General features: G+C 38.5%; 1 pseudogene; it reads right to left on the bottom strand.

Annotated features, from left to right (window-relative positions):
* Window positions 1–21,983, bottom strand: part of LOC143270403 (vomeronasal type-2 receptor 116-like) — a 74,777-nt pseudogene extending 52,794 nt beyond the window's left edge.
* Window positions 21,984–23,286: the final 1,303 nt, after the last annotated feature.

The following is a 23,286-nucleotide window of genomic DNA, read 5'->3' as shown; positions in this document are numbered from 1 at the left end:
ATAAAATAGGTCTACAAAAAAGTTAGACCCCATAAGGTGCAAATTAGGAGAGGCTGATTATAGACTCTTAATGACTTCCAGAGATTATTCGGAGACATTTCCCACCTATGAACTGCTGTTGGGGTAAAAAACGATGAACTGAGTAATTTGTTCAAAACCTTAGAAGGTAGCAATGACTTAAATAGTCCTAGAGAATTATCACCTGAAGCTAAGGGAGAATTGGCCTTGGTGGAAAAGAAAGTACATGAAGGACATGTGGATGGTGTGGATCCAAAGCCTAATTGCATTTGGCTATTTTATTCTCTAAGCATTCTCCTACAGGAATTTTAATGCAGAGGGAAGATATTATATTGGAGTGGATATATCTACCAAATAAACAGAGTAAAAAATTAAAAACTTTTGTGGAAAAGATCTCTGGCTTGATTTTAAAAGAAAAATTGAGACTTCATCAATTAGCAGAAATAGACTGAGCAGAAATTGTAGTACCTTTAACTAAGGATGAAATTGACAATTTATGGGCAGAAAGTGAACCTTGGCAAAGAGTTTGCAGTAATTTTGGGGGGGAAATTAAAAGCAAATATCCCAATAGTGGCAGAATTCAACTTATAAAGAGAGCTGATTGGTTTCTGCCTCAGATTGTTTGGGAAACACCTATATCTGGAGCACATACATTTTATACAAATGCCAACACACAAGGAAAGGCAGGTTACAAGTCAGAAATTTTAAGTAAAGTGGTTCAAATTCCTTATTATACAGTTCAAAAATCAGAATTGTATGCTATTCTGTTGGTATTAATGGATTTTTCTAGACCTCTCAACATAGTTACTGACTCTCAGTATGCTGAAAGGGTAATCTTACATATTGAGACTGCAGAATTTATCCCTGCTGAGTAAGAATTAACTTGGTTATTTATTCAGTTACAAGAAATTATCAGGAAGAGGAAGCATCCCTTATATATAACTCACATCCAATCCCATACAGGTCTGCCAGGCCCTCTAGCACAAGGTAATGATGAGATTGATCAGTTACTAATAGGTAAAGTGCTAGAAGCCTCAGAATTTCATAAGAAACACCATGTAAATAGCAAAGGTTTGAAGAAGGATTTCTCCATCACTTGGCAACAAGCCAAGGAAATTGTAAGAAAATGTCCTACTTGTTCCTTCTATAACCAAACTCCATTAGCCACAGGGAGTAATTCAAAAGGTATACAACAAATGAAATTTGACATATGGATGTGTTTCACTTCACAGAGTTTGGTAGATTAAAGTATGTATACCATACTATTGACACACATTCAGGATTTCAGTGGGCAACTCCTCTGAGTTCTGAAAAGGCTGATTCTGTGATTACAAACATATTAGAAGTTATGGCCATCATGGGAATACCTGAACAAATTAAAACCAACAATGCCTCAGTGTATGTCTCCAGTAAAATGAGACAGTTTTTTGCCTATTCCAATATAAAGCATGTTACAGGTATACCACACAATCTCACAGCCAAGCAGTCATAGAAAGATCCAATCAAACTTTAAAGGAGATGCTAAATAAACAGCAACAGGTAACAATGACTCCTATAAATAGATTGCACAATGCTTTATTAACCTTGAATTTTCTCAATGCTGATAAGAAAGGAACAACAGTTGCGGAGAGACATTGGATGACAGACAAAACTCCTGAGCTAAACCAACCAGTTTATTTCAAAGATGTGTTGACCTCAGAATGGAAACCAGGATACGTCATACACTAGGGAAGGGGTTTTGCTTTTGTTTCCACAGGAGAAGAAAACCTATGGAGACCAACAAAATTAATAAAAATTTGATAGGAACAAGAGAAACTCCTTGGTGAGAAGTAAAAATGTGACATCTCTAAAAGTTGTAAGAAAAATTTGACAAACAAGGGTTGGGGCAGGGTTCTGTCTTTTGTCTTTATAGGATAATAGAAATACCCATCTTCCAGAAATAATAAGGCCTTGGATAGCCAAACATCTACAACGGAAGATAACAATCTATTGGTACCAATCTACACAGGGTAAAATCTCACTGCCTAACATCTATATCTCTTTAACTCTAGGAAAGTTATGGTTCCAATTCAATTATATATCAATCTGGCTTCGGAGTTGGAAGTTGGCTCCCTCCTTCTCAAAACCCAAGCATTATTACTAAAAGAAAAAATTTAAGAGATTCTGTCTCATGTCAGAGGAGTCATCTGGTGTGGGACAGAAGAAAACCAAAAGAAGGGACCATTGTCACCAAGATTCTATTTCTCTCCATGGTTATTCTTGATTTCTCAGAATTCCTTTTTACATGTCATGTTATCTTTAAATCCAAACTTTCCATTTTGATATTAATAATGCTCAAGTTTTCCACAGTAAAGAATAAGTTTTCTCCAATAGCAACTTCAGAAGTCTCCAGAAGGAAGATGGGGCCCACAACAACAACTCTACCCAGTCCAGAAAGATGCCATGGTACCTAAGAACATTACTCATGCTTAGTTTTGGACTGAAAACTCTTCAGGACCATTCCAAGATGAGATGGTCCATCACACTACACTTTTAGCCAGAATATCAGACAATTTTATCCATTTCTGAGACTAGCTGCATACCCTATGGATAGCCCTATGAAGACCTAACAATCTAAGCTTTCTTACAGCACCCTACATGGATATCATTGCCCCTCAAACAACAGGAAGTAATGATAAAAGAATGATGCCCCTCTGCCAAATATTTCATTTTTCTCAAGGTTATGAATGGATGATTGTAGGGTTGGAGGTGGAACAATAAAATTTGGACTCAGTATTCTTTTTCAGAAAAGAAAAAGAGGAATGGATAGGTATAGGATATTAAGGTAGACTATTGTATTTACTAGTAAATTAATTGAGTAAAATATCAGCGTTAGATAATTTGCACTGATGTGGATTCTTGTATATTGATAAAAATGCAAACTATTTTTATATTCCTATTTAAGATAAATTGTATTTGATACAAATACAGAGCTGTATCTGTTGTAGTATACATATATTTCTACTCCTATTCGAAATATTTTGCATATAGATACAAATGTAAAATTGTGCTTGTCATACTGTATGTACATTCTACCTTTGTTTAGAATATTTTATACATTGATATATATTTAGGATTATTTTCATATTGCATATTACACTATATATATATTCCTATCTCTGTTTAAGCTATTTTGTATATTGTCACAATCTTGAGGTCATTGTCCTTATATGGTACATCTGCTTAAGTTATCCCAGAAATAAACCTCTCTTGATTACCAGATAAATTACATGGAATTGCCTCGTTAATTACAGTAATATAGAACCAAGATGATTCCTCATCAGTTATATTTATGTGATTAATGAAATAACTTAAATTATCATTTTAATATCTTGGATAGAAATTATCTGTTTGAACACATACATGGTTTTAAATAGCTCATCATTATTTTGTGATGTAAAATTTGCTTCAGACCACAACATGCAAAAGGTGACTTTAGTACTTGTTTTTTAATTTATTGAGTTGGACAATATAGATCAGGAAAGAAGTACGTAAGATATGGATGCTTTGTATGCAGTAGGCACATGATAAGTTTGTGCACATGTTACATGTAATCACTGGAGGAAATCTGAACCATCAATATCAATATCTGCAAGATTTTAGTTTAAGAAGATGACTGTACAACAGCATAATGGTAAAACAGACTAAAACACATTAATCAAATTGAACTGTTACTCATAAACTCTTGTAGAATGAACTAGTCAATCATTAAAAATAAATATTTAATTCTACATAGAATAATTTTATATATTCTACATAATTTGAATTTAATTATTTGCAGATGTTTACAATGGACATTCAGTTCAGTGAGAGGTCAACATGAATACATGTTGGAAAGAACAGTTACCATCTCTGTAGTAGTATTGAGTTCACACTCTCTATACTAAATTGAGGTATTTCAGGAGGTGGTGACATAATGACCAAATTAGGCTTATTAATGTAATTCAAATTATGACTAAATAAATACATAATGACAGGAAAAGAATAAACTTGTTCACTTACTTCCCAAGAAACATGATGTGCTACATTCATAAGCAATAATTAATGAGAGAGCATTTGAAATTGTTGATGTGGAATGTTGACTTATTAGAATCTGAAACAACAAAGGAACTTTTAGGAGATAAAACTCTAAAGAGCTTGGAGTTGGCTTAGGATAAAAGGTAAACCTTAGCATTGATTTGTGATAAGTCACTTCTCATCAGATATGGTGCAATACATAAAATGTTCAGAAAGTCAGTATGCACACATACAGCAGAACCACTGCCTCCAGAAAAATGTGACCTTTCTGGCCTATGAAGATCAATTGAGAATAGCACACACCTGTGTGGCTCTGGGCTTCTCTGTATTCTACTGTTTGTGTTCTTGGTGTCTTTGGGAAGCACCACAATGCTCGCATATTCAAGGCTAATAATCAGGCTCTCACTTATCTCCTGCTCATCACTCTGACGTTGTTTTCTCTGTCCCTTTCTCTTCATTGGCCAGCCTAATGCTACCTTTATCCTACAGCAAAACACATTTGGAGCTCTGTTCAAGGTGCCTTTCTCCACTGCCTTGGCCAAAACCATTACTGTAGCTCTAACCCTCAAGTCATTGTTCCAGGGAGAATGTTGAGGTGGTTAATGATATCAAGGGCCTTTAACTTCATTATTCCTGTCTGCACCCTTACCCAACTTGTGTTCTGTAGAATTTGGCTGACTGCCTATTCTCCATTTATCAACTCAGATGCTAATTCTGAACATGGGCACGTCATCATTGTGTGCAACCAAGGCTCTAATGTTGCCTTTCACTGTGTTGTGGGATACCTCTGCTGGTTGGCACATTGGAGCTACACTCTGGCCTTTCGTCTAGAAACTTGCCAGTTATATTAAATAAGGCTCAGTTCCTATCATTCAGCATGCTGGCATTCTTCAGTGTGTGTGTTACCTTCTTCCGTGTCCTCCTCAGCACCAAGGGGAAGATTATGGCAGCTATGGAAGTCTTCTCCATCTTGGCTACTAGTGCTGGGTTCCTAGGCTGAATTTCTGTTGCCAATCACTACATTATTTTGTTAAGACCACATAGGAACTTGCTTTTTCAAGTCATGGATGCAGAACATTCTATAGGAAATGTCCATCTTAAATTTTAGTTCATGTGTTTCTTAATTACTTAAAGCTCTTTAAGCCATTTTAGCACTATTCCAAGAGTTAGAAATAATGTCGCAATTTAGGATTTTATGTTTAGTGGTTTCATGTGTTGATGAAATCCATCTTTATGTCCTCAACCTCTAATGTCATTTTCAGATTTCTCTAAATTAGAAAATTCACTTCTATAAAATTTCATTCACTATCAATCAATATTGAAACAGATATGCAATGTGTATGTATTATTTTCCGCTTCAACATTTCTTGACTTTGCATTTAATGCACCAAATGTTTCCATTTGTATGCATGTGTTTTGATAGCTTTTATACACTTTATGAATGCATCCTGGTTTCATTTCATGTATGCTTTCACTCTGAAGAAAAGCTTATTTTAAAAAATGAAATCAAGTTTGACATGAAGGAATCACTGTACCAAGGGTTTGTATAATGAGCTGCACACTAGCCTAGAATGAAGACCATTTCAATCTTTATTTTATAACTCCATTTCTATAGCAGTCATTTGGGCATTTGTAATATGAAACAATTTCATGAAGCTTCTGTTAATCTGTGAAGAATGTGAAATGCCCTGTTGTAACCAATTGAGTAGAACCTGTGCTCATGCCTCTTTTGTTATTGATTTTTTTTAAACAGTGGTTTGTGTACTCACTTACAATTCTTCATTCTTGATAAATGACTCTAAATTTTTTCAATTGAAATGGTGTATTGTGTGCATCCTGAACATTTATGAGTACACATTTCTCAATCATATATCACCATTTTATAAAAGGTTTCTCGTTCTTTGGGAACAACACTTTCAGTTCCTCTCATTTCTTATGTACTGAACATTTGCCTAAATGTGTAGGACTTTAATTCTGTGTGCCCTGTATCCTGTATTCTGTTTCTAATGAGTTTTTTTTAATAATTGACAATCTGTAATCTTGCACAAATAAGTGAGTTGTAAAGTATGTTGAAGTCTATGGTTCAGTTGAAAATAAGCCAGATTCTACCTTTGAGAATTGGTTCATCATGGTGACTTTTTTAAATACATATTTTTTTCATACAATATGTTCTGATCATATTTGTTCTCCCTCGGCCTCTCCCATAGTCTCCATACTTTACCATCCATCCAAATCTGTGACTTCTTTATGTTTCTTTAGAAAACAAACAAGAAAATAAAACAACAGAATAAAACATAACAAATAAAAAATAAAGACAAAGTATGAGAAAAACATACAGAGACAGATATAAACAGAGAGACAGACAGACACACGGACACATAAACACACAAAAAAAAGATATCCACAAAGATGTGCTTGTGCAAGAGTAGCACAAATCTTGGAGGAGTAACCAACCAATATCTGGTTTGACATAAGCCCTCTCCAGGAAATGGAAAACATACGTGACACTCTTTTCATGTTCAAGCACCTGAGACTAGGCAGCCCAAGGATCTAGGGTAAAATTAAATAGTATTGTTATACTTAAGGAAATTAGCAATAAAATGATTCTTAAGTGCATTATGGTATATATCAGTGCTTGCACAGACATTGTCATAGGATCTTCCTTATAAAGCAGCTGAGAACAAATACAGAGGCACACAGGCAGACATTATGCAAAGGCTTGGATTACTCAGCCCTAAATGGGATGTCTCCATCAAATCTCTCTTCTCAGGACACAGGGAAACAGTGGAAGATGTGGCAGAAAGAGTGTCATAACAAGAGAGGACAGAGGACACGAAATAAATAAAGCCATCTAAATCAACAGGATAGATGCCCACATAAACTCACAGAGACTGAGGAAGGATGCACATGGCCTACATGGATTTGCATCAGATGGAGTTCTTGGAGTTGACAGTAGAAATGGAAACATATCCTGATCCCTAACCAAGTAGCTATCTCCAATTGGTACAACTAGCAAATGACAATCTTATTTGTTCTAATGGAGTATCACTGGGTAAATAAACTACTTTTAAAACTATGCTACAAAAACAACACTGAATGGCCAGCACAAAACAAATTCAATTGCATCTTTAGAGGTTCCATGTATCATAATTTCCTGTCTGGGCTTTTTTTTAATCCTATTCTTATCTTATATTTTGTTTTATATATTTATATGTATAATATATATGTGTGAAATAATAAAGGAAAGGAGATGACTAGTTCCAGATATGGTTGAGGAGAAAGTTTATTGTAGATATGTGAGAGAGCATAGCCAGAGACAAAGACATCAGGGAGAGGCAAGAGTGGACATGACCAGACTGAGCCATGTGAGAAGAGGTGAGAGAAGAGAGGGAAGAGGTGGAGAACCTAGCACAGTAGCCAGGAGTCCACATATGTATACTCTGTTAGACTCTATTGCAGAAAATTTATTTTTCCTTCCTTTCCTATACTGGTCTAAGTCTCTGCAGTGATCATTGAAGAAGTTGGAAGTTTCTTCCTAAAGTATCTGATGTATTTAATAAATTAATAAAAATAGGTAAATCATCTGATGTTTTGAAAAAATAATCCTACAAGAAATGGAAAATGTTTTTAAAATAAGCTTCTGTTCTTACTTTCAAATTAAATAAATACTTGGTTGTGCCGAACACAACTGAAAAGATAAACTCCCCAGAAGGAAATCTGTGGCTCTAGATGAACTTAGCAATGTGAAAATTTATTCTTCTAGTAACAGCAAATGCAACTACTATGGTAAGAAACTACAACTAAAACAAAGTATTTATACTCATAGATACAAAACTTAAAGAATTTCTATTTACATGCTACTCTCCAAATTAAGTACTTCAATATTCTTACAGAATCCAACATGTACATCCATTCATATATTAAAGGATTTTGAGGAAGTACTAGCAAAAAAAATTGATCTTCATTTATACTAGTCACTTCTCCCTTCCATTATAAAAAAAAATTACCTGAATTGGAAAAGGTAATGTAATATAGATTATTTTGTTTTCTTTTTAAGAGATACATTATGATTGTTGCAAGGCAGACACAGCAGGATGTGCAGGTGAGCTCTGGGTGGTGAGAGCACAAGGTATGAACCCTTGCATAGTAGAGGACAAGGAAGCTGGGACTGAAGGACAGAGCCTGAGGTCAGGAGAACCTTCAGACATCTCTGATAAATAAACGACTCCCATTATATAGGCTCAAAGTCCTAAAAGTCCAACAACTTCCACATATCACCAGAACCTGGGTACCACAAGTCTGAATTAAAGCCAAAAAAAGATAGCCATCAAGCAAAGGCTATGAATTTCAGATCCACATCCAACATCTAAGAGTAATGTTGGGATGATCTAGTCCCCCACTAGATTGTCTCATACCTTCATATCAGCTTCTGTAACATACATAGCCCTGGTCTTGGATCAGCTCCACACCATTCATATGGTTTTCCTCAGAAAAAGATATCCCAGATGAAATGATCATCTCAGGGCCTCCTTATGGGGCCATGGGTATACCTTACACCACTTGTCAATACATTATGAGACAGTGATGCAAGCTATTTTGGACCCCTCATGTTCATAACTCTTTTTACTTTATGTAAGACAGAACCATTTATAAAATTCCAAAATGTTCTGCCATCATCTTAAACTGTATCCTGGTGCATGGGTCAAAGTTACACTAATATCTTTGTCATAATCCATGGGAATATGTCTATAATTGATCACTCTCTAGCAGGGATCGATTTCATCAGAATTTGCAGTCAAATATATTTCAAAGGAATTGTCCTTTTCTCATTTTGAGTCTTCTATAGGTGCTGTTGTACCCTAAATATTTTCATTGTATAGAGCATAAGCTTTCTGTTTAATCATGTTAATGTCTTTACCATAGTTTGTCACAAACTATGCATACAGCTTTAGCTCACCAGGTTTGGCCTAAGATAAAGAAATTCCTTATTTCATTTTATTAGTTCTTTGTTGTAGCTAGAGTTTTCCTGCCTTGCCCACAGTCAGGACAAATCTTTGTCACCCGCCAGTCCAACAGCCGCTCAGACCCAACCAAGTAAACACAGAGACTTATATTGCTTACAAACTGTATGGCCGTGGCAGGCTTCTTGCTAACTGTTCTTATAGCTTAAATTAATCCGTTTCCATAAATCTATACCTTGCCACGTGGCTTGTGGCTTACCGGCATCTTCACATGCTGCTTGTCCTGGAGGCGGCTGGCAGTGACTCCTTCTGCCTTCCTGTTCTTTCTTTTCTCCTCTCTGTTAGTCCCGCCTATACTTCCTGCCTAGCCACTGGCCAATCAGTGTTTTATTTATTGACCAATCAGAGCAACACATTTGCCATACAGAACATCCCACAGCACTTTGTTAATTTTATTCAGTGGGGTTTGATGATTTTCATCCCCTCAATTTTGAGACTCTAAATTTAACATCTTTCTTCATCAACCTAACTTTATGCTCTATTTTTCAAACATCAAGTAAATAAGTCTTGACCATATATGTCTGCATGGTTTTGTAATCCCATGAAATACAGTTGAGATACCAGTAATATTTCTTACTAAGCATGTATCAAATGCCAATTGTTCCTCAGCTAGAGGTAGGTCTTTATTGCTACCACCAATCTCAATACAGGGATTTGGTCTCCCCTGTGCTTACACAAGGCTTGGGCATGCTATCACACTTAATCTGAGTTCATATGCTCAGATGCATTTTGTTCTGAGAAGAGTTTCCTTGTAGTTATCGAATATCACTGACTTTTACAATCTTCCCACTTTTTCACGATGATCCAGGAGCCTTTTGAGGAGGGTATATGTCTCTGAGTTAATCATCATCTGCTCCAAAGAGAACCTTCTTTTCATGTTAGTTAACTCTGAAATCACTAATTTCACAATTTGGAATATAATACCTATTCGTTTCAAAATAAAATATTTGATTGTGATTGATACCACAGTGTACAATGAAATATGGAAATCAGCAACCTAAAGAGAATAGGTAATATTATTGGACTCACTTTTGTAGTCTTAAGAAAACAAAAAGAAAAAGCTTAAGAAGTTGTGAGGTGGTGTTGTGGAATATTTTGATCACATTCTAACACTCCTGAGACTGCTCAATAAAGTTATAACTTGAATCAGAGGGTGGAGCCAATGACTAGATGATTGGAGGTGGCCATAGAGAAGCCAGCAATTTGAATAGAGAAGATGCATAGGAATAAAGTGCATGGACTAGAGTGTGGGATTCCCCTTGGTTCTGGGATGATGGAAGGCATACCAGGATACACAGAACAAGCAAGACATGTGGGAGAAAAGGTAGCATCCACAAGCCATGTGACAGCACATAGATGAATAGGAATGGTTTAATTTAAGTTATAATATATTGTTAGGACAAGCCGAAACTATAGTCTGAGATTTCATAATTAATGAGTCTGCATGTCATTATTTGCAGACTGGCAGATCAATTAGAAAGTAATGCTACAGGGTGGCTTATTCTTAGTAAGAATAATCACTTTGGAGATATCTTGAGAGATTCACCCAGCATTTTGCACATCATGATTTGGGAAATTGAAAATAATCCTTCACAAAAACAGATGATAAACTGTTGGCTTCATATTTAACTACATTGTGACATCTTTTCTGCCCAGTTGATGATGAGCTACATGAAATGGCATTGTTAGTAGTTTATGATATTTAAAAAAGGGATTGGTATACCTGATTACAATAATATTATTCTGTTTTTATACTTTTTGTTAATGCTTGTTTTTCCAGTCTGTGATACTCTGATGAAAAGTCTCTGACCTACTGAAATTAATATCAAAAGTGTCTGGACATGGGCCATTTATCATGACTGTGAGAGGGTTTAATTGAGTGTCTTCTGTATTAAAATCTCATCCTGTACTACTTCCTTCAATAATGATTTCTTTGGGCTAGCTCCACATCTTCAGATATGAATACATGACCTGAAGTAATTAAGAAACCAGGAAATAGAAAGGAACCATTTTAGGGTGTGGGAGGAAAAGAGAGGAGAAGAATAGGAAGCAGGTTTTCACAAGGGGGAGATGACAAAATAGGATCGGTTGGGTGTATGTGGGATTAGGAGAGAGGTAAATACAGAAAGGCTCAATGACTGGATGTATGACAATTCAAATGGAATCATACAATTGTCTATATAAAAATAATTATAATGCATGTAAGTCAGTGTACAAACCCACATAGATAGTTCCTATGGAAATTTCCCATCTGATTGAACGCTCCTCTAAAGATCAAAACACCACCTAACAAACACCATAACATGTGCCATGAGAAATGCAGTGCTGTGTTGTTGCTCAGTGCTGGTCAAGAGATTTCCAAAGTACCAGAATTTAAGCCCCTGCTGCCTGAAAAACATGCACTTTAGAAATAGTTCCCAGAGACCTCTGAGTTAAAACCATTCTTAAAATCTCCCTGAAGTCTTGCTTTAATGTGAGAGAAGTTGTTCTGTAAAGTTCAAAGGGAGAAATGATGGGTAACAAGTTCTGACTGGAAGATAAATTGTCTCCCCTAGGAAAGTCACACAGATTTAAAGAAATAACTGGAAACAGGACACATTTAAAATGGAAGGAGGTAGATATAATTGGGCAGAAGAGTACTGCAAGGATTTGTAGAGGGGTAAAAAATGAAAAGGAGAACCAATAAAATCTAAGATCCTAATATTTCAAGTGAACCCTTTACCTTATAAGGTAATTTTAAAAAGTAATGTTAAGTCAGGTACAAATTAACTCAAAATCTTTGTTCTGCATCATAATTTCTAAGATCTCTCTCATCTTTCTACATTTCTCTTCACACTGCAATGAAAATGTAATTTGTTTCATACTGACATATGAACTGTAAGTTAAGCATAAATATGGAAGATCAGAGGAAGGGACTTTAAGTCCTAGTGCTAATATAAACCTCGAAATATCAGACAATAAAATAAGAAATGAGATTAAAAATATGTCAGTCATATAGAAGAATTGTATGGCTCATTTTTTAATTACCCAGTAGACTATTTGCTGAAAAAGATTTGTACCAGCCTACCCATCTATATACATAGTGTCTTTTTCTGGTATTGCTATATTATCAAACCAAAAATAAGTGTTTTAAAACATGAGAAACTGTGGGAGCCCACAAAGGTTTCCTAGTGAGATTTGAGCTTGCTTTACAAGCAGGGCTGCATAAGAGGATGATTGAACCATGGGCCTGGGTACCAGATGTTTGGGAGGCTCTACACTTGTCTATATCTAGCAAAGGGAAGGTCTTTTGCCTTCTCTGGTGACATTGTTATAAAAAAAAACCCTTTTGAATAAAGTTCTGGGCCAGTGGATTTTGATCCAAGTCTTCCCAAAGCTATCCTGGGTTTCTCTTTCCTCTTCTTGACTAGCTCTCTTTCTACCTGATATCTTATACCTCTCTCCTCAAGAGTACCCTGGGAAAAGTGGGGAAGGTCCCCCATAGATGGCACCTGAACTAGAGACTTAGTGAAGGGAGAATAAGGGGTACCAAGGAGCAGGGGGCATGCCAATTAATGAACAAAGTTGAGGTGTGGTATTTTAATCTTTTTTAAACATATTTCACTTCATTTTTATTTTTTATTATTATTAAGAGATTTTCTGCTCATTTTACATACCAACCACAGATTCTCCTCTCCTCCCTCCTCCTATCCACCAACATTTCCCCCCAACTCACTCCCCATTCCCACCTCCTCCAAGGCAAGATCTCCTATGGGGAGACAGCAGAGCCTGGTCCAGATAAGGCAGGTCCAAGCCCCTCCTCCCTGCACCAAGGCTGAGCAAAGTGTCCCACCATAGACATTAGGCTCCAAAAGCTGGCTCATGCACCAAGGATGAATCCCGATCCCACTGCATGGGGACCCCTAAACAGTTCAAGCTAAACAACTGTCTCGCCTACCCAGAGGGCCTAGTCCTGTACCATGGGGGCTCCTAAGCTATTGGTCCACAGTTCATGTGTTCCCACTAGTTTAGCTGGCCACTTCTGTACTTTTTCCCATCATGATCTCAATGTTCCTTGCTCACAGAATCTCTCCTCTCTCTCATCGATTGGATTCCTGGAGTTCAGCCTGGCACCAGGCTGTGGATCTCTGCATCTGCTTCCATTAGTCACTGGATGAGGGCTCTATGATGACAGTTAGGGTATTCAGCCATCTGATCACCAGAGTAGGCCAGTTCAGGCACCCTCTCATCTATTGCCAGTAATCAAAGGTGGGGTCATCCTTGTGGATTACTGGGAACTTCCCTAGCACTCCGTTTCTCCCTATTCCCATGATGGCTTCATTTATCATGGTATCTCTTGCCTTGCTCTCCCACTCTGTCCCTGTTCCAAATCAAACCTATTCCCCTGTGTTCTTATCCCCCATCCCTTGCCCTCCATTATGGCCCCTATCCTCAAGTTTGCTCATGGATATCCCATCTATTTCTTCTTCACTGGGTGATACATGAATCCTTCCTAGTGTCCTCCCTGCTAGCTAGCCTCCATGGAACTGTGGATTGCAGTCTGATTATCCTTTGCTTTACATCTAGTATCCACTTATGAGTGAGTACATACCATGTTTGTCCTTCTGAGTCTGTGTTACCTCACTTAGGATGGTATTTTCTAGTTCCATCCATTTGCCTGCAAATTTCATGTCGTTGTTTTTCTCTGCTGAGTAGTACTCCATTGTGTAGATATACCACATTTTCTTTATCCATTCTTCAGTTGAAGGACATCTAGATTGTTTCCAGGTTCTGGCTGTTACAAATAATGCTGCTATGAACATAGGTGAGCATGAGTCCTTGTGATATGATTAAGCATTTCTTTAATATATGCCCAAGAGTAGTATAACTGAGTCTTGAGGGAGATTTGTTCCCAATTTTCTGAGAAACTGCCATACTGATTTCCAGAGTGGCTGTACAAGTTTGCACTCCCATCAACAGTGAAGGAGTGTTCCCCTTGCTGCACATCCTATCCAACATAAGCTGTCATCAGTGTTTTTGATCATAGCCATTTTGACCATAGCCATTTTGACAGGTGTAAAATGGTATATCAGAGTCATTTTGATTTGTATTTCCCTGATGACTAAGGATGTTGAGCATTTCTTTAAATGTCTTTCAGCCATTTGAGCTTCTTCTGTTGAGATTCTCTGTTTAGCTCTGTAGCCCATTTCTTAATTGGGTTGTTCACTATTTTGATGTCTAGTTTCTTGAGTTCTTTATATATTTTGAAGATAAGCCCTCTGTCAGATGTGGGATTGATGAAGATCTTTTCCCATTCTGTAGGCTGTCATTTTGTCTTATTGACCATGTCCTTTGCCCTACAAAAGCTTCTCAGTTTCAGAAGCTCCCATTTATTAATTGTTGCTCTCAGTGTCTGTGCTACTGGTGTTATATTTAGGAAGTGGTCTCCTGTGCCAATGCATTCAAGACTACTTCCTACTTTCTCTTCTATCAAGTTCAGTGTAACTGGATTTATGTTGAGATCTTCCTGCTCTGACCATTCTTGGCTAACAAAAGCCAGAAGCTTAACTAAGAATTCTATGTATTTAATTTATTTATTTGTTTTACATCCAATCCACAGTTTTTCCACCCTCCTATCATCCTATTTCTTTATCCTACCTCCCTTCTGTCCTCCCCCAATCCACTCCTCCTCTGTTCTTTGTCCAGAAACTGGCAGACCTCCCATGGGTATCAACAAAGCATGGCATATCAAGTTGCCATAATACTAAGCACCTCCTCTTGTGTTTAGACTGGGCAAGGTGATTTAGCAGAAGAATAGGTTCCCAAGAGCCAGCTAAAGCTTTAGGGACAGACTCTGCTACCCTTGTTAGGAGTCACACAAGTAGATCAATCTACACAACTGTCACATAATATGTAGAGATCAGTCACATGCTGGTTCCCTGGTTGTTGGTTCAGACTCTTTGAGTTCCTATGAGCCAGGCTAGCCATTTTTGTGGGTTTTCTTGTGATGTCTTTGACACACACACACACACACACACACACACACACACACACACACACACCAGCTTATGCAATCCTTTCTTCCTCTATTCAGCAGGATTCCCCAAGTTCCACTTAATGTTTGACTGTGGGGCTCTGTATCTGTTCCCAGCTGTTAGGGGATGAAGGCTCTCTGAAGATAATATGGGATAGTTGCCAATATGATCACAATAGATGATCACTTCAGGCTATGTATCCACTATTGCTAGTAGTCTTAGCTGGGGCCATTCTTGTAGATCCATGAGAGTTTCCCTTGCATCAGGTTTCCACATAACCCAGAAAAGCCCCCCTTTCAAGTCATCTCTTTTGGTATTCTCTCCACAGTGCTGACCCCCAACCAGATCCCTCACATTCCCATCCCTACCTGCCCCCAATCCACCACAGAGATCTCTTCTATTTCCCCTTTCCAGGGAGATTTATGCATTTCCCCCCTTAGGCCCTCCTTTTTATCTATTCTCTCTGGGGCTGTGGATTGTAACATGGTTATCCTTTACTTAACAGCTAGTATCCACTTATGAATGAGTACATACTGTTTGTCTTCCTAGGTCTGTGTTACCTCATGCACGATGTTTTTTCTAGTTCCATCCATTTACCTTCAAATTTGCTGAGGTCATTTTTTTAACATCCTTTGTGTAGATGTACCATATTTTCTTAATCTATTCTTTGGTTGAGGGGAATTGAGGTTATTTTCAGATTCTGGTCATTACAAATAAAGCTGCTATGAACATTAAAAAAATAATTGGAAACCATAATATCTAAGCAAATGATGTAAGCTAAATTATGCAAAAACAGAGAATTATGAGACCCAAAACTTCTAAGATATAATGACTTTAATTTTTAAATTTTTTATTTATTGATAATAGATTTTTTATAGAAATGTTCTTATCAAATTGTTCATCCTCCAACTCCTCCCAGATCTTCCCCACCTTCCTACCCACCTCAAAACACATCTTTTCTCTTTGCCTCTCAGTAAAAACACACAGACATGTAAAACAAATAATAAGTATATAAAAACAATCCAGAATAGAAAATAAACAAACAAACAAAAAGAAAAAGTCATGAATCCTCATGAAGTTCATTTTGTGTTGCCATCTACTGCTGGGAGTAGGGTCTACCCTCCAGTGGGTTTGTGTTCCCTGTGAGATTCATTGGAGTAAACTTGTTCCTTTCATTCTCTAAGCAGATCTAAGCATCTTCAATGATTAACTGAATGAGTTGGAATGTTCTTTTAAAGGATCTGAAGCATTGCAAAATTGGTCCTGAGACAAATGTAAATTGTCTTTAAAATGAGCTCATGTTCTTTCTTTAAAATGTAATGAATACCATGTGGTGAAAAATAAACCTAGACAGATAATCTCCCTAAAGATAAATTGGCTCTAGTTAAAAATTTATAATTATCAGTAATGGTCAAATTTATTCTTATAGTAAAAAGAACAATTATTGCGGTGAGAGACATTAGGATAGAAACAGTCATTAAAAGTCACCCCACCAAAAAAAAAAAAAAAAAAAAAGCCCAGGACCAGATGGATTCAGTGCAGAATTCTACCATATTTGCAAAGTAGAGCTAATACTGATACTCTTCAAATTGTTCCACACAATAGAAACAGAAAAAGAAAAGAAAGTATCTTCAACAAATGGTGCTGGCATAATTGGATATCAACGTGTAGAAGGCTGCAAATAGATCCATATCCTTCACCATGCACAAAACTTAAGTCCAAGTGGATCAAGGACCTCAACATAAATCCAGCTACTCTGAACCTGCTAGAAGAGAAAGTAGGAAGTAATCTTGAACACATTGGCATAGGAGATCACTTACTAAATATAACACCAGTAGCACAGACACTGAGAGAAACAATCAATCAATGGAACTTCTTGAAACTGAGAAGCTTTTGTAGAGCAAAGGATATGGTCAACAAGGCAAAGCCACAGCCTACAGAATGGGAAAAGGTCTTCACCAACCATACTTCTGACAGATGGCTGATATCCAGAATATATAAGGAACTCAAGAAATTACACATCAAAATGCCCAACAGTCCAATTAAGAAATGGACTATAGAACTAAACAGAGAATTCTCAACAAAGAAAACATAAATGGCTGAAAGACATTTAAGGAATTGCTCAATATCCCTAATTATCAGGGAAATGCAAATCAAAACAACTCTGAGACACCACCTTATGCCTGTCAGAATGGCTAAGATCAAAAACACTGAAGACACCTTATGCTGGAGAAGATGTGGAGCTAGGGGAACTCTCCTCCACTGCTGGTGGGAATACAAGCTTGTACAACCACTTTGGAAATCAATATGGCACTTTCTTAGAAAATTGGGAATCAATCTCCCCCAAGATCCAGCTATACCGCTCTTGGGCATATACACAAGGGATGCTCAATCATACCACAAGGGCCTTTGCTCAGCTATGTTCACATCAGCATTGTTTGTAATAGCCAGAACCTGGAAAGAACCTAGATGCCCTTCAACTGAAGAATAGACAAATAAAATGTCATACATATACACAATGGAATACTACTCAGCAGAGAAAAACAATGACATCATGAGGTTTGCAGGCAAATGGATGGATCTAGAAAAAATCATCCTGAGTGAGGTAACCCAGACTCAGAAAGACAAACATGGTATGTACTCACTCATAGCAGGATACTAGAGGTAAAACAAAGATGACTAGACTGCTACTCACAACTCCAGGAAGGCTACCTAGAAAACAGGACCCCAAGAAAGACCCAGGGATCACCCAATGACAAAGAAATGGATGAGATCTACATGAACAACATGGACGTGAGTGGGGGTAATGAAGGGCAAGGGTTCAGGGAAAGAGAGCTTAGGGGAGCAGGAGATCCCAGCTAGATCAAGAACAGAGAGGGAGAACAAGGAATAAAAGACCATGATAATTGAAGACCAAATGAGAATAGGAAGAAGCAAAGTGCTAGAGAGGCCCACAGAAATCCACAAAGATACCCCACAATAGACTATTGGCAATGGTCAAGAGACAGCCCGAACTGACCTACTCTGGTGATAGGATGGCCAAACACCCTAATTGTCATGCTAGAAACCCTATCCAATGACTGAGGGAACCAGATGCAGAGATTCCCGGCCAGGCCCCAGGTGGAGCTACAGGAGTCCAATTGGCAAGAAAGATGAGAGTTTGTATGAGTGAGAATTGTTGAGACCAAGGTTGGATAAAGCACAGGGACAAATAGCCAAACGAATGGAAACACATGAACTATGAACCAATCAATAGCTGAGGAGCCCCCAACTGGATCAGGCCCTCTGGATAAGTGAGACAGTTGATTAGCTTGATCTGTTTGGGAGGCATCCAGGCAGTGGGACTGGGTCCTGTACTCAGTGCATGAGTGGGCTGTTTGAAACCTGGGGCTTATACAGGGATACTTGGCTCAGCTTGGGAGGAGGGAACTGGACCTGCCTGGACTGAATCTACCAGGTTGAACTCAATCCTCAGGGGAGTCTTTGCCCTGGAGTAGATGGGAATGGGGGGGGTGAGCTGGGGAAAAGGCGGTGGGGGGGGTGCGGGAGGGGGGAGAACAAGGGAATCCGTGGCTGATATGTAAAATTAAATTATAAAATTTAAAAAAATAGAAACAGAAGGAACATTACCAAACTCTTATGAGGCAATACTTACCCTGATACCCAAACCACACTAAGATGCAACAAAGAAAGAATTCAGACCAATCTCCCTCATGAACATTGATGCAAAAATACTCAATAAAATACTGGCAAACCATATCCAAGAACATATCAAAAAATTATGCACCATGATCAAGTAGGCTTCATCCAGGGATGCAAGGATGGTTCAACATATGAAAATCTGTCAATGTGATGCACCAAATAAACACACTGAAAGGGAAAAAAACACATGATCATCTCATTAGATGCTGAAAAAGTTTTTGACAAAATCCAACATCCTTTCATGATAAAGATCCTAGAGAGATCAGGAATACAAGCAACATACCTAAAAATAATAAAAGCAGTTTACAACAAGCTGACAACCAACATCAAATTAAATGGAGAGAAACTCAAAATGATTCCACTAAAATCAGACAAGACAAGGCTGTCTACTCTCTCCATATTTATTCAATATAGTACTTGAAGTTCTAGCTAGAAAACAAGACAACAAAAGGAGTTCAAGGGGATACAAATTGGAAAAGAAGAAGTCAAACATTTGCTATTATCATATACATAAGTGACCCCAAAAATACTACCAGGGAACTCCTACAGCTGATAAACATCTCCAGTAATGTGGCAAGATACAAGATCAACTCAAAAAAATCAGTAGCCCTCCTATATACAAGTGACAAACAGGCTGAGAAGGAAATCAGAGAAACATCACCATTTACAATAGCCACAAATAATATAAAATACCTTGGGGAAACTCTAACTAAGCAAGTGAAAGACCTGTATGACAAGAACTTTAAGTCTCTGAAAAAAGAAAACGAAGAACAAGATATCAGAAAATGGAAAGAAAGACCTCCCATGCTCATGGATAGGTAGGACTAACATAGTAAAAATAGCAATCTTACCAAAAGCAATTTACAGATTCAATGCAATCCCCCATTAAAACCCAAACACAATTCTTCATAGGTCTCAAAAGAAAAATACTCAACTTCATATGAAAAAAAAAACAGGATAGTTAAAAGAATCCTGTACAATAAAGCCACCTCTGGAGGCATCACCATCCCTGACCTCAAGCTCTACTAGAGCTATCATAATAAAAACAGCTTGGTATTGGCATAAAAACCGACATGTGGACTGATGGAATTGAATTGAAGACCTTAAAATAACCCATACAACTATGAACGCCTGGTTTTTGACAAAGAAGTCAAAACTCTACAATGAAAAAAAGAAAGCATCTTCAACAAATGATGCTGACATGACTGGATGGCAACATGTAGAAGATGTTGCAAATAGATCCATATCTGTCTCCGTGCACAAAACTCAAGTCCAAGTGAATCAAAGACTTCAATATAAATCTAGTCACACTGAACTTGGTAGAAAAAAAAGTAGGAAGTAGTCTTGAATGCGTTGGCACAGGAGACCACTTCCTAAATATAACACCAGTAGCACAGACACTGAGAGCAACAATTAATAAATGGGAGCTTCTGAAACTGAGAAGCCTTTGTAGGGCAAAGGACATGGTCAATAAGACAAAATGACAGCCTACAGAATGGGAAAAGATCTTCACCAACCCCACATCTAATGAAGGGCTGATCTCCAAAATATATAAAGAATTCAAGAAACTAAACATCAATCAATCCAATTAAAAAATGGGCTACAGAACTAAACAAAGAATCTCAACAGAAGAATCCCAAATGGTTGAAAGACATTTAAGGAATTGCTCCACATCCTTAGTCATCAGGGAAATACAAATCAAAACAACTCTGAGATACCACCTTACACCTGTCAAAATGGCTATGATCAAAAACACTGATAACAGCTATTTTGGATAGGATGTGGAGCAAGGGGAACAAACACTCTGCCACTGTTGGTGGGAATGCAAACTTGTACAGCCACTTTGGAAATCAGTATGGCAGTTTCTCAGAAAATTGGGAATAAATCTATACATGTTCAACTTTGTTCATAGTAGCATTATTTGTAATAGCCAGAACCTGGAAACAACCTAGATGCCCTTCAACCAAAGAATGGATAAGGAAAATGTGGTACATGGACACAATGGAATACTACTCAGCAGAGAAAAACAATGACATCATGAAATTTGCAGGCAAAAAGATGGAACTAGAAAATATCATCCTGAGTGAGATAGCCCAGACTCAGAAGGACAGACATGGTATGTACTCACTCATAAGTAGATACTAGATGTAAAGCAAAGGATAACCAGAATACAACTCACAGCTCCAGAGAAGTTAACTTACAAGGAGGACCCTAAGAGGGACATACGGATTGCCCTGTGAAGGAGAAATAGATGAGATCTCCATGAGCAAACTGGATGTGGGGGAGGGCAATGGAGGGTAGGGAATTGGGCATAAGAACATAAGGGAATGGGATATTCGAGCTGGAACAGGGACGGAATGGGAGAGCAAGGAAAGAGATACCATGATAGATGGAGCCATCTTGGGAATAGGAAGAAACAGGGTACTAGGTAAGTTCCCAGGAATCCACAAGGATGACCCTACCTTAGACTATTAGCAATAGTGGAGAGTCCTTGAACTGAGTTACTCCAGTAATCAGATTAGTGAATACCCTAACTGTCCTTATAGAGCCTTCAGTCAGTAACTGATGGAAGCAGATGCAGAGATCCATGGCCAGGTGCCAGGCCAAGCTCCAGGGGTCCAGTCGATAAGAGAGAGGAAGGATTCTATAAGCAAGGGACATCGAGATTGTGATGGGAAAACTTTCGGAGACATCCAGACCAAACTAGTGGGAACTCATGAACTGTGGACCAATAGCTGTGGAGGCCCTGTAAGACTAGACTAGGCCCTCTGCATAGGCGAGATAGTTGTTTAGCTTGAACTGTTTAGTGAGCTTCCTGGCACTGGTATCGGGATCCAAGCCTGGTGTATGAGCAGGTTTTTTGGAGCCCAGTGCCTATGGTGGGACACCTTGTGCAGCCTTGGTGCAGGAATAGGGACTTGGAACTGCCTCAACTAAATGTACCAGGTTCTGCTGACTCCCCATGTGAGGCCTTGCCTTGGAGGAGGTGGGAATAGGGGGTGAGTTGGGCAGAAAGGCTGGGGGTTGGAGGAGGGAGGAGATGGGTATCTGTGGTTGGAATGTAAAATGAATGGAAATTTTCTTAGTAATAAAAAAAAGAAAAAAGAAAATACTTTCAGGATTTACATGGACCTGATAATGAGCATGTTGTCAACCACCAGGTTTACGTCATTCTTGCGCTAACCCTGAATGAACCAGCTCCACCTTGCTGTTTGAATTTGTTCTTTTCCGAGTGATGTTCTCCTCCATTCATCTTGGACTCCAAGAACACCAGGTGTGATGAATAACCATCTTTTGACTAGAGATGAAGCTGCCCCCAGGCAACAACTACTTTTCTTTTGCTGTCAATCATCTGTGGCCAATCCAGAGAATACTTCTAAACACCAAGACTGCTTGACTGTGCACACTTTTTGCCTCCTACCCTTTATTCCCCACCTCGGTTCCTTCTATATGTTAGCTCCTGGGAGGCAGTAAAGAGGATGGCTGACATCCCTCTACTCCTTCCTGGTATTACTATACTGAATAAATTACTTTCCTATTTCACTACTGCTTTTGCAGTTTGTTTTTTCCTCATGGCCAGACCTGGACTTTTAGGAATCAATGCCAATCTTCCCCAGTAGGGGGACCCAGTAGCATAACTATGAATCATCTTTTTTTTAAATAATTTTTTTATTAAGAAATTTTTTCCATTCATTTTACACACCAAAGAGCCCCCTTTTCCCTTCTCCCACCTCCCCCAGCCTCCCCCTCCCAACCAACACCCCACTCACCCCCACAAGAAGGCAAGGCCTCCCATGAGGAGGCACATCCAGTAGAGACAAGTCTAAGTCCCTGCCTCAAGGATGTGAGAGGTGTCCCATCATAGGTAGTGGGTTCCACAAAGCCCGCTTATGCACCAGAGATGGGTTCTTATCACACCGCCAGGAGGATCCCCAAGCAGATCAAGCTGCACAACTGTCTCGCCAAGCAGAGGACCCAGCCCAGGTGCAGGCAGGCTCCACAGCCATTGAGACAACTTACCTTAGTTCCTACTAGTTTGGTTTGGTCATCTCTGCAGGTTTCCCCATTATGATCTTGATACATTTGCTCATAGAATTCCTCTTCTCTCTCTTTGACTGGACTCCTGGAGCTCTGCCTGGTGTCTGGCTATGGATCTCTGCATCTGCTTCCATCAGTCACTGTAGAAAAGCTCTATGGTGACAGTTAGGGTATTCATCAATCTGATCTCTAGAGCAAGCCAGTTCAGTTCAGGCACCCTCTCCACTATTTCTAGTAGTCCAAGTTGGAGTTGTCCCTGGGGATTCCTGGGAACTTCCTTAGTACCCAAATTCTCCCTATCTTCATGATGTCTCCCTCTATCATGGTATCTATTTCACTGCTTACCCACTACATCCCTGTTCCAGCTTGATCATCCCATTCCCTTATGTTCTCATCCTCCATCCCCTACCCTCCAATGCCCACCACTCATCCCCAGT

The sequence above is a fragment of the Peromyscus maniculatus genome, chromosome 23, assembly GCF_049852395.1.
Source record: "Peromyscus maniculatus bairdii isolate BWxNUB_F1_BW_parent chromosome 23, HU_Pman_BW_mat_3.1, whole genome shotgun sequence".
NCBI classification, from domain to species: Eukaryota; Metazoa; Chordata; class Mammalia; order Rodentia; family Cricetidae; genus Peromyscus; species Peromyscus maniculatus.
Note: the sequence above shows the minus strand (reverse complement) of the source record. Positions and strands in the feature narration are given on the sequence as shown.